This window comes from Benincasa hispida, chromosome 3, assembly GCF_027475165.1.
Source record: "Benincasa hispida cultivar pf3 chromosome 3, pf3_genome.v1.1, whole genome shotgun sequence".
Taxonomy (NCBI): domain Eukaryota; kingdom Viridiplantae; phylum Streptophyta; class Magnoliopsida; order Cucurbitales; family Cucurbitaceae; genus Benincasa; species Benincasa hispida.
Window position 1 is genome coordinate 33,262,436 of NC_143480.1, and position 11,734 is coordinate 33,274,169.

At 36.1% G+C, this 11,734-nt stretch overlaps 1 pseudogene; it reads left to right on the forward strand.

The window, feature by feature from the left end:
* The first annotated feature begins 2,616 nt into the window (after positions 1-2,616).
* LOC150037204 (uncharacterized) lies at positions 2,617-9,943 on the forward strand (annotated as a pseudogene).
* Positions 9,944-11,734: the final 1,791 nt, after the last annotated feature.

Here is an 11,734-nt window from a genome sequence, read left to right on the forward strand (position 1 = left end):
TAAATCATGTTAGAACCACGAAATGGGAGCCTTTTGGGCCAAGAAAGAGTCAGTTCCCACTGGCTCAAAACCAATAAATTTTCCATTTTTTACAGAAGAAGGTGAGAGTTTTTACGTATATGAGTTTGTTCAATACGTCAACGTTGGGATTAGTTACTAGTTCGAATTTGTGTACTACAACTTCTTCTTTGACACTCATATAGTAGAAATACTTGTCAAACCTCGGACTGCAACTTAAGTTACGAAAATACATAAAATTCGTTGTTGATCAAAGAGACAGCGACACGTGGCACCAAATGAACTGAAGACCAATGACAAATGGCATGGAAGCAACATGACCATTAATAACAAAATAGTTGGAGCTAGAAGGTAATGCAACAAGGAAGATCGACAAAGAGAATCAACAAATTATCTAAGGAACATAAAGAAAAAGCGACTACAACTCCACCTAAGGGATGGAAGATTAAGCCAGGAAGCTGGTTGAATCCTAACAAGATTGGTTAGGCCAGCTCACGACCTAGGGTACATCTTGGGTATAAAGGGCAAAAATATGTGGTAAACCTATCTAGAGGTGGGCCTAACACAATTGGACACATAACTTTATCATGAGATGGAGAAGCACGTTGAAAAATCGGTTGCACCTCAAAATGGTTTGGCTCAATAAGCCCAATAGGCCCTAGCAAGTTTGAATTGAGTTTCGCAATGAGGTGGCAATGAAAAAAAAGGGAGAATATATTCCCATGATAGGTTCTTAGGATTAAAATCTGAGACAAAATAGACAGGAAAATCACAAACCCTAACTTGGGAGTGGGGACTAATGTTGTGGGTGGATTCTAGAACCAAAGGCAAAAGCGTCAATCAAGAAGATAAAAGGAAGTGGGCTGGAAATCGGATGAATGAGACAACCTCATCCGGCCAAGGCGAGCCCAAAGGAAGGCCCATCAACCAAGGCCAAAAGACCAAGTACGCAAGGAAGAAGCTTAGATCGGCCCAATCAAGAAGACCGAACCAATCAGCCGGTCCGAGCATAAACTGCCATCGATGAAAAACCCTAATTTGATAAGGAATAAAAGAAGGATCAAAGCCTATAAATATATTGTTATAACTCTATATGAAATAACAATCTTCTGATTTCTTCTCTATTCTTTAATTCTTTTATATACTTAGGCACCGGAGCGCTTTTTTCTTTGTTTTGCGGTCCCCTCTTCCTCGAATTACAAGTTTATCATTAATGTCAAGTGAAGGTCAGGTGTGTTTTTTCTTGGCCAAAATTCGGCATCAACAATCACCAATTCTAAGTGTAGTTTAGTTTTTGTCGGTAATTGATAAATTCGGAAAAAAAAAACATATGAAAAATATCGAAACTCTATCAAGTAAATGAAAATTTAAAAATAGGACTTTTTCTCTCTCTCATTTTCTAAGAAAGTTTAAAATAGGACCTTAGTCTCTAGATTAGTTGGTGTTCGTGTTTCATGTAGCCTAAGGTTATGAGTTTGATTTTCTTTTTGTTTTTTCTTTTTCCTCTTTGTTACTTTGTGCTTTTACTTAAGCTGCAAGGTCCTTCTTTTATTTTTAAATTTTATACCACATCGAGATGAGAATGATGATCTTTTGTCTAAAATGCCAAGATACTCCTAAAACTTTGGCATGTTTGATAACCCATTTGTTTCCTGTTTTCGATTTTTTATTTTTAGTTTTCAAAACACAGGTGTGTTTGGTAACTAATTCTCTTTTTAGTTTTTTAAACAAAAAACTTGTTTTTAAAATTATGAAGTAAAACTGAAAATGACCAGAAAAAAAAAGAGCTTTCAAAAATACGTTTTGGTTTTTTAAAATGCCCATCCACTCTTCAAAGCCCTAAACACACAGTGCGCTTCCATCTATGGCATTCTCTGGTGTTCTTCCTCTCTCTTTCTCTTTCCTTCTCATTGGTAAGCTTCGATTTCTCTTTTTTCTTTATTCTTTTGATTTCCCTTTCCGTTCAAGAGCCTGAAGCGGTGTGGGTTTGGTTTTTTTGATAGCATTAGGCAGTGATTGATTCTATGTTTCATGGTGGTTTAGGTTCTGACGTATTTTTGTTGTTGTTGAAGCTATCTATTTTAATGTCTTTATCTCTGCTCTGTTTAATTTTTTGCTGCAGATTTGCTATCTATTGGCCGTTTCTAGGGTTCACTCTCAACAAATCAGACGTTCCAATAAAAGTGATGCTAGTGAAACTTCATCAAAATCAAAAGATTGTGTTGATGATGAATTAGATAAATGCTTAGAAATTTATGGAGGATATTCATGATGAAGCTTATGCCAAAGTATTGAAGCATTTGATTGAGGACAAATCTTGGAAACTAACATTCCTACGCATTCCTGAATCTAGAAAACGAAGATTTATCAATTACCTTTAGCTTTTGTAAAGATAATATTTTATGGGATGAAATGTTTAGTTTGTTATTGTTGCCAAGTTAATTTGATGTTGATTTGTCGTATTTTGTGTAAGTAAAGATGTTTAGTTTGTTATTTGATTAATTGGATGTTGTTGTTGATACAATTAAATATACTTTGAGTATGAAAGATTTTAGTTTTTCTATTAGTTCTTTATGCTATTTGAACATGTTAAGCATTATGGATTTACGTCACAATTATTCAGAAGGTCACATACTTTTTGATAATGATATGGTGAATTTACTTGAAGAAGATGAACACGAGGATGAAGATATCTTTTGATATTTATTATTATTATGGGAAGAATTGTATAAGGCACAAATGTTTCGACAACCCTGTAAAACCTCTACACTTAGAGGTCATGATTATGTGATTGAGTTGTTAAATGCTAACGATACAAGATGCTACAATTTTCTTAGGATGAAAAGAAATGCATTTCTAGAATTTTGTGGAGAGTTAAAAGACACCATTGATCTAAAAGCCTCAAGATACTTGACTATTCAAGAACAGGTTGCCATATTTTTGCTTACTATATTAAATAATGAAAGGAATCAACTAGTAGCAAAAAAAAAAAAAAAAAAAAAAAATCCAACATTCAGATTACACAATCTCACCATATTCTAAAAGAAGTTTGTCAGCTTGGAACCAAGATTATTTGTTCTTTGGAATTTGACATTGTTCCTCCGGAGATAATGTGATCTAAATACTACCATTTTTTAAGGTACTTTTCTTGACTAGTTATTATTTTATAAGTTATTTCAATGAAAATTTGCATGAAATAAATAATTTTTTTTAATATGATTGTCTTGGTGCAATAGATGGAGTTCACATTAGCATATCTATTCCACAAGATGAGCAAATTCCATATCGTGGAAGAAAAACAAGTCCTACGTGGAATATAATGTGTGTTTGCTCTTTCGATATGCGATATACATATGTGATTTCTGGTTGGGAAGGAACAACAAAAGACTCTTGAATATTTCTTGAATGTATTAGAGATCCTGCAAATAAATTTCCAATGTCCACGGGAGGTATGTAACAATATGTAGTTTTCTTTGAAATTATAGTCTTTCTATTTGATTATTGTTTTATTGATTAAAAGTATTCTTGACTTAACAGATCGATATTATCTTGTTGATTCCGATTATAGTAATATGCTTGTACTTTTATCACCATATATGGAGAAAGATATCATTTGCGTGATTTTGGAGATAACTGATGTCAACTACGAGGTAAAGAAGAGTCGTTCAACTATCAACATTCATCACTTCGCAATGTGATCGAGAGGCGCTTTGAGGTATTAAAGGCTCAATTTCCTATTTTGAAGTAAATGCCCCCCATATTCCTTATCCATACAAAAATTATACCCATAGCATATTGTATGATTCATAATTTTATCAAATTGCACGATAGCAATGATGAGCTTTTTAATGAATATAATGGAGACTCAACGATCATTGAAGAAGAAAACATGCAGAATGGAAGAGACATGTCACAAACCCTTATTGAGATAAATGTGAGTCAAAATCAACTTAGGCATATGGCTTTGGTGAGGAATCATATTGTTATTTATCTTTGGATGATAGCTCAAGCCCGATTGTTATTCTTGCAAGTTTTGTGTTTTGATTTTGTTAAATATTATGAATATTTGTCTTTTTTATTTTCAGTTTATTTTTTATTTGTGCCTCTTAGACATGTTTCTTTTATTATTTGTCCTTTAATTGATTAACGAAAAAGTTTATGAGACATTTTTATTTTAGTCGATGGAGTAGTTACGATGAAAAAATTTGAACGAGTTCTAACCCCTACATATAATCAAATGAAATAATATTATAAATTACTTTACCATCCATTATATAGAAACAAAAATAAAATTGAATGCCAAATCATTCTCTTCTTTAAAAAAAATGAAAACCAAAAATAATTACCAAATAAATTGTGGGTTTTTTTGTTTTTCCAAAACATAAAACAAAAATCAGATACCAAACATATATGGTTTTTGTTTTTAGGAAACAAAAATTTAAAAATAAAAATTAAAAAATAGAAAAATCAAAAATTAAAAATTAAAATGATTATCAAACGACGTGTTTATTATATTTATTGTAAAAGTATCTTTTATTCTTTCAAATTTTCAACCATTATAATTGTTTCAAATATAAGTTATCTAAAATTTTAGATAAAGATTGGGAGGAAGACTGTGTGGCGGTGTTCTAGAATAGTGTGATAGAGTTCAAGACTCATTTTATATTTTGTATCAATCCTCATCGTTACAACAATATAAAATCTTTTGAGATGGAAGTAAATGGCAACAATGATATGAATCTTGTTGTAAATAATATAGGATATGTCTTTTAAGTTGTCCGCAATAGTTTTCATGTTAAATCTATTGTTTATTTTAATTATAAAAAATCAAAGTTCAAGAATGGAGATAATTAATTAAAAAAATCCAATCTCAAATCCCAAGATGACTTTTGTCCAACTCTTTCAAACCGATGAATTTTGCTTTTTTGCTTACATTATCATCCTCTAAAATTACAAATTAAACTATCTTTACTTTTATTTTCCCCTCTTCCTCTTCTTCTCAATCTTCCTCCCTCCATTTGTGTCTCCCATTCTCCATTTTTCCTTTCTCCATTTGTCTTCGACCATCAAAACATTATTGAGGTATCACCGTTGGCCATCGATGATGGAACATAAAGAACGCATGCACAGCAGAAACTATGAAATCGACAACGTTCTAATTGCAATAAAAACAAGAATAAGCATGCAAAAGGGATAGAAAATACAACCTTTGAATACTCCATGCAAAATTCCTCTCTCGTGCACGAACGACGCCACCAATGGTAAATCCCCGCTATTCTCTAGTTGAAGGACATGGTTGTGGGACCGTTTTGTTAGTGAAAATAAGGGAATTTCACAATACAAAGACGGAGAGTTTAGGTGGAAGAGTTTAGGTCAAAAGTTGTGGAAGCATTAGTCTTGTAAATCTCAAAAACAAATTCATTTTTAGGAAAACACATGCAAAATCCCATTTGCATGTCTTCCACCTCAAACTCTACTAGCATGAAAACTTTAGGTGTCAAGCTTGGGAAGTGCCACTTCAAAGTTCACTTATTTAGTGGGAAAATCCAACAATTGGATTTTTCTACTAATTAATTTTTTATTAAAAAAATGAAATACAATTTTCAAATTTTGGAAATTATTTAATTGAAACAATTTCAATAAGAAAACAAATTTAATATCACATATTAAATTGTCTTTGACACCTAGTTTTGACTAATCACATCAATCAAGTTTTAGAAAACACTTTCGTGCTAATGATCAAGTATACTTTAAAAAATAATTAATTAATTATTTCATTGTAAATTATATCGAATATAAAATATAATTTTTCCTAAAACTCGAATTTGAACATTTCAAATTCTCACTTCACCTAGTTCTTCAATTTTGTCCATATTGAGCTAGCAAGGAGACCCGATGGACCTACAAATCATGGGCTTCAACGATCCGAGCCTAACTGGTCAAACTCTTTAACCTAGTTAATCAACATTTGTTAACTAACAGGACTGTCCACTATAGCCTGTACTTGCAATCCCCTCACTATAGATATATTATGTGTCCATTTGATATAACCGTCATCAATAAGTTGATCCTTCACAGGTTGTTCGTAACCTCAACTAGGTCAAATACCAAAATACCCTGAGTTACATCTTTTCTCCTTAAGTACCACTGTCTCTCTAAAGAACAATTGATTTAGGATCATAATAACTAAATTTATTCCCTCTCAGGCCAACGAGAGGATGAAGTCCCTTGTGTTTAAGACCCGGGATCAGCCCTTAAGGGAACAACCTTTCTATTATCCCTAAAATAGGTAGGAATGAATTCCATCTTGCAAATTATATGTCCCTAGCCATCTACCCAGTCTTATCCCTAAAATGGGAGGCATATTGAGCGGCGATGTTGAGTTTACCTTCACCTATGCAGATCGAGGGACAATCGTGAATAAACAAGAGACATAGACAACTCAAGATTCATATCAAGTTATCTAGGTCATCAAGAAGTGAAATTAATCAGTGTTAACAGTAAACGGTGTTAATACGTAACATTAATTATTTCGTGGTGTGTCTTACACAATCTCATCGTGTAGAACACCCTCGCTCATATGTCTCTACATGAACGAATTGATCACATCGTTTATGACACTTTATAATAGCTGTAACAATCATAAAGCGAGTCGTATTCAATAGTATCTCCAGAAATAGGTACGCAACCTAATCCAAGTACTATAGACATTTTAGGCTATTTTACTCGAACTTGATCAAGTTTATGTCTCCACATAAAGTCCAAGTATTCATGACAAAAGCCAAGGGTTCGTAGTTTATTGGATTTAGAGTCATTAAACAATCAACAACACTTGTCTGAATAAACTTCATATATGTTTACTGTTTACAAAACTACGAGTTTTAGGACATACTCCTAGTGGGTTACAAAAAAGTTAAGTGTTGTGAGAGAAAACTAAATACAATAAACTAGGGCATTCCATACCCACAATTTCTCCCACTTGCCCTATTTATTCTACCCATAGTCTTAAACACTTTAGGTGCCCTTCGAAAATCTTAGCCGAGAGGGCCTTTGTAAACGGATCAGCAATATTGTCCTCAAACGCTATTTGTCTCACAATAACGTCTCCTCTTAGCATGATCTCTCTGATGAGATGATATTAGCACTCAATATGTTTTTCGCGCTTATGGCTTCTAGGTACTTTGGAGTTCGCTACTGCCCTACTGTTATCGCAATACAAAGTGATTGGCAGAAGCATGTCTGGAACAACTTCTAGATCATTTAGGAACTTCCTAAGCCATACTGCTTCCTTGGTGCTTCACAAGCAACAACATTGTGAAACCCTGAATCTAATATAGGTAACTTGAGTTAAGGCTTAAGTGGTTAAGTAACTTAGATGGAAAGTTAAGAAGAAGAAAACGTCTTTAGTATATTAAAAGTAAATCTTAAGGATTGTACTTGAAGCTTGGATTAAGTAAAATGGTACGTAATAAAAATTTCATTGAATATTGAAGCATGCGGCCAACCATTGAGACTAACTAAAGCCATGAGGGATGCATGAAAAATGGCTAGGCAGACATAAGAACTATGTTGTACGTTGGTTGTAGTTGACTAAGTTGGTTAAGTATGGAAGCCAAGAGCGACCATGCGTTAAGCTTGTGAGGATGCATGCATGGGGATGGCAATAAGTGTATGAGCAAGCAGCAAGGAAGACCATCGAGGGATGGGATAGACACAAGCAAGAATGCACGCAGTCGTGGGCGTTGTGCGTTGAAGTGTTGCGTGCGCGGACGATCGTGTAGCTACGTGCGGCACTAAACTATGCATTAGACGATAACACTACACTATAGGCAGTGGCGCTAAACGATAAGTATGGGTGCTAGATGATAGCACTATACGATAGCACTAAATGATGATCTTAGGTGCTAGACGATCAGCGGATGCACTAGACGATGGGTGTTGCACTAGGCGATAGACACAAGTGTTACACGATAGGCGTCAGTGCTACATGATGAGCGACAACGAGAGATACTAGATGAACGACAGCGAGATCGTTAGTAGCGAAAGATCACTAGACAATAAGGCTCTACGATAGGGCGTAAGCGCTATACGATTGGACTATGCGTTAGACGATGAGTGACAGCGAGAGGGCTGGATGATGAGCGAAAGCAAGAGATTACTAGACGATGAGCTAGGCGATGAGCGGAAGAGCTGTACGATGAATTAGATGATGAGCCAAGCCATGGTGGACGCATAGTGAAGTGTTCATGCATCGATGGAGCTGGCAGTACATAAGACTTGCAAGGTTAGATTGCGTTGGTTCTGAGCAAGAGACTAAGGGTGTTGGCAAGCAACAAGGGCATACGGGCGTTAGTCATGAAGTATGGGTTAGCAAGAGGCTAGGCAATGTTAAGACAAACCACGAGGCGTTGAGTTGAGACCTAGCTTGACCCAAAGGTTGATATGTGTTGGTGATATGCTATGTGCCAAGGACATCCGAGGGCATGTGGGCACATAGGACAAGGTTGGAGCAAGCGGTGTTCGTTGAAAGATTATGATAGTCATAGGTCTAGTTGAGCGCATGTGCCAAGGGTAAGCCATATAAAAGAAGAAAGATATGCAACCAAGAAAGGACCTGCGATGTCTTGAGAGTTAGTATGGCATAGGTGATGTGTTGATAAGAGACCTATAGGCTGATAAAGGCTAAAGCCATGTGGCCAAGCGGCATGCGACCAAGTTAAGGGGTGTATGCATTAATGAAGTAGAACTTGAAGGACAAGTCGGAATTACCAGCTCGTCCGAACATGTGTCGAACTAGGGAATTCGGCGATCTCATGAAATTAAGGTGGACGGCCGAGGAGGCATGCAAGGAGGGACTTGTACATTGGCTAAGGCAAAGGAAGACACTTCAGTGTCGTTGTGGCAAGGAGTTGTGTTGGCAACAGGAAGAAAGGACGACTAGTCATGAAGCCAAGCAAGAGGTGTCAGTCTGGGGGAGACTTTGGACACCTATAAATAGGAGGCTTGGGATGAAGAACTCTCACAACTCACTTGGGCCATTTAACTGAAATCAAAGCGAAAATACTCAGAAAGAAGTGTAGTGAGGTTACTGGGCTGCCACTACGTTCAGGGTGTTGAAGAAGAGGGAACCTGCGTTGAAGGTAAAGTGGTCCAACTGAACGCATAGGCTGTCGCCCAGCAGCCTTGTCATGCGTTCTCGCCAACCCAACGCGCGTGCTCTGCTAGACGCATCACTGAGCGGGCGCACGCCTACGTATACCGCATCGCCCACGTAATCAGCCTAACGCACGCCCAGGCACCCACTTCTGCCTGTGCAAGAACGACCGCCCAATGTGTCCTTCTGCCCACCTACGCGCATAGACACGTTCACCTGCCACCTAACGCCTCCCAACTTGTCAAAATAACCTCTAAGAAGCTATTTTGGAATAGCTTAGCCTATTTTTGTGTTATTTTAAGTGAGTAAGCTGGTTATTATGATTTTCAAAGTTAATTGTGAATAAATTAAGATTACTGAAGAAATAATGGATTAACTTGAAATTCTTGGAAAAAGGAAGAATCCAAGGAACGGGGCAAGAAGCTACCTAGAAGGATTCTTAAAGAACGAGACAGGAGGAACTGTGAGTGGTTATTCCATTGTTTATATGATTGCTTTCTATATATATATGTGTGGTATATATATAGGTTATATTTGAAATGTTGGCATGATCGAGAAATGTGTTTTGTCTGGATTTGTTTGTTGTTGTGTTGTTGTCATAATGCATTTATAGTTGTATTGGGAACTGGATTTATACCCGGGATATTGTTAGCATGCTTTGTGGTCGCTTGGTTGGAATTGCCAGGGTATCTAGTTGGGATTGTCAGCGTACCCAACATGTCTAACAGGAAATGTCGACATGTGCACATTCGACGAGTTATAGGGTGCTGAGATTGATTCCACGTCGGTCATTGCGGGTTATTCGTGGAGAATACCCGGGGTTAGGATTACATGATCATGCCAGGAATATCTAGCTGACAGGCCGGGGAGGTTACATTTTATATTATGTGATTCATGTTTGTTTCTGGAATTATATTTCTTAAAAATGAATTTCTAAAGTCAAAGTTTGATTTCTTATAAAGGCACCACTCACTAGGCTTATAGCTCACGTTTTCCATGTTTTGTTTTGTTTCTCCTCCCCAGGTTGCGGAAGCGGATAGATTGAGAAAACTACCAAAGACCTGAATTAATTTTATCTCACAGGGTGGAACTCGGATCATGTTAATTGGAAGTCATTAGGATAGTTAGGTTAAAGCACATAAAACAATATGTTTAATTATTTACAATCATTGATGAGTTATAATAACCTAGCTTTTAAACTGATAAGGTCGGGCAGTTGATATCACAAAAGGGTGGTGTTGGCTGTCTTCCTATCCTTTTTCAGTCTGGGTAGTAAGACTCAAGAGGGGGTGGGACAAACATATTCTGCTTCCATTGTTTTGGAAATTATTTAATTAAAACAATTTCAATAAAAAATAAATAAATTTAATATCACATATTAAATTGTCTTTGACACCTAGCTTTGATTAATCACATTAATCAAGTTTTAGAAAACACTTTCTTGATAATGATCAAGTATACTCTAAAAAATAATTAATTAATAAATAAATTATTTAATTGTAGATTATATCTCATATAAAATACAATTTTCTCTAAAACCAGAATTTGAACATTTCAAATTCTCACTTCACCTAGTTCTTAAATTTTGTCCGTATTAAGCTAGCAAAGAGACCTGATGGACCTACAAATCATGGGCTTCAACGATTTGAGACTAATTAGTTAAACTCTTTAACCTAGTTAATCAACATTCGTTAACTAACAGGACTGTCCAGTATAACCTGTAGTTGCACTCCCCTCACTATAGATACATTATGTGTCCATTTGATATAACTGTCATCAATAAGTTGATCCTTCACAGGTTGTTCATAACCTCAGTTAGGTCCAATACTGAAATACATCTGAGTTACATTTTTTCTCCTTAAGTACCACTGTCCCTCTAATAAACAATTGATTGAGGATCATAATCACTAAATCCATTCCCTCTTAGGCCAACGAGAGGATGGGGTCTCTTGTTCAAGACCCGGGATGGGGTTCCTCTTAGGCCAATTGATAGTGCTTCTTCTTCAATCATCTTCCTCCTCCAAACTCCTCTCAACCAAAATAGTCAGAGTCCACCACTCATGGATTCTCATCTCGAGCATACCAAGGAATCTGAGTTGTAATGTTCTCTTCCTATTTGGTTCATGATTTACTTGAAGAAGGTCTTCAAGATCTTATTGTTGTTTGTTTGAGGAGTTCATGACCGTTCGAGGGATACGAGAAGAAATGTTCTTCAAAGGTGATTTCCCTTGAACTATGTATCTTATTTGAAAAGCATGTTGTAATTTACTTAGTTTACATAAATTGTCTGTAATTACTGTAAATTTATGTTTGAATCGAAATAGAATTTGGACGATCTGCTTCCGCTCAAGGATCTCCTCATGTTGAGATTCCCTTCACCCAGCCATCTACCCAGACTTATCCCTGAAATGGGAGGTATATTGATTAGCGATGTTGAGCTTATCCTCACATATGCAGATCAAGGGACAATTGCAAATAAACAGGAGTTCATAGACAACTCAGGATTCAGATCAAGTTATCTAGGTCAACAAGAAGTGAAATTAACCAGTGTTAACAGTAAAC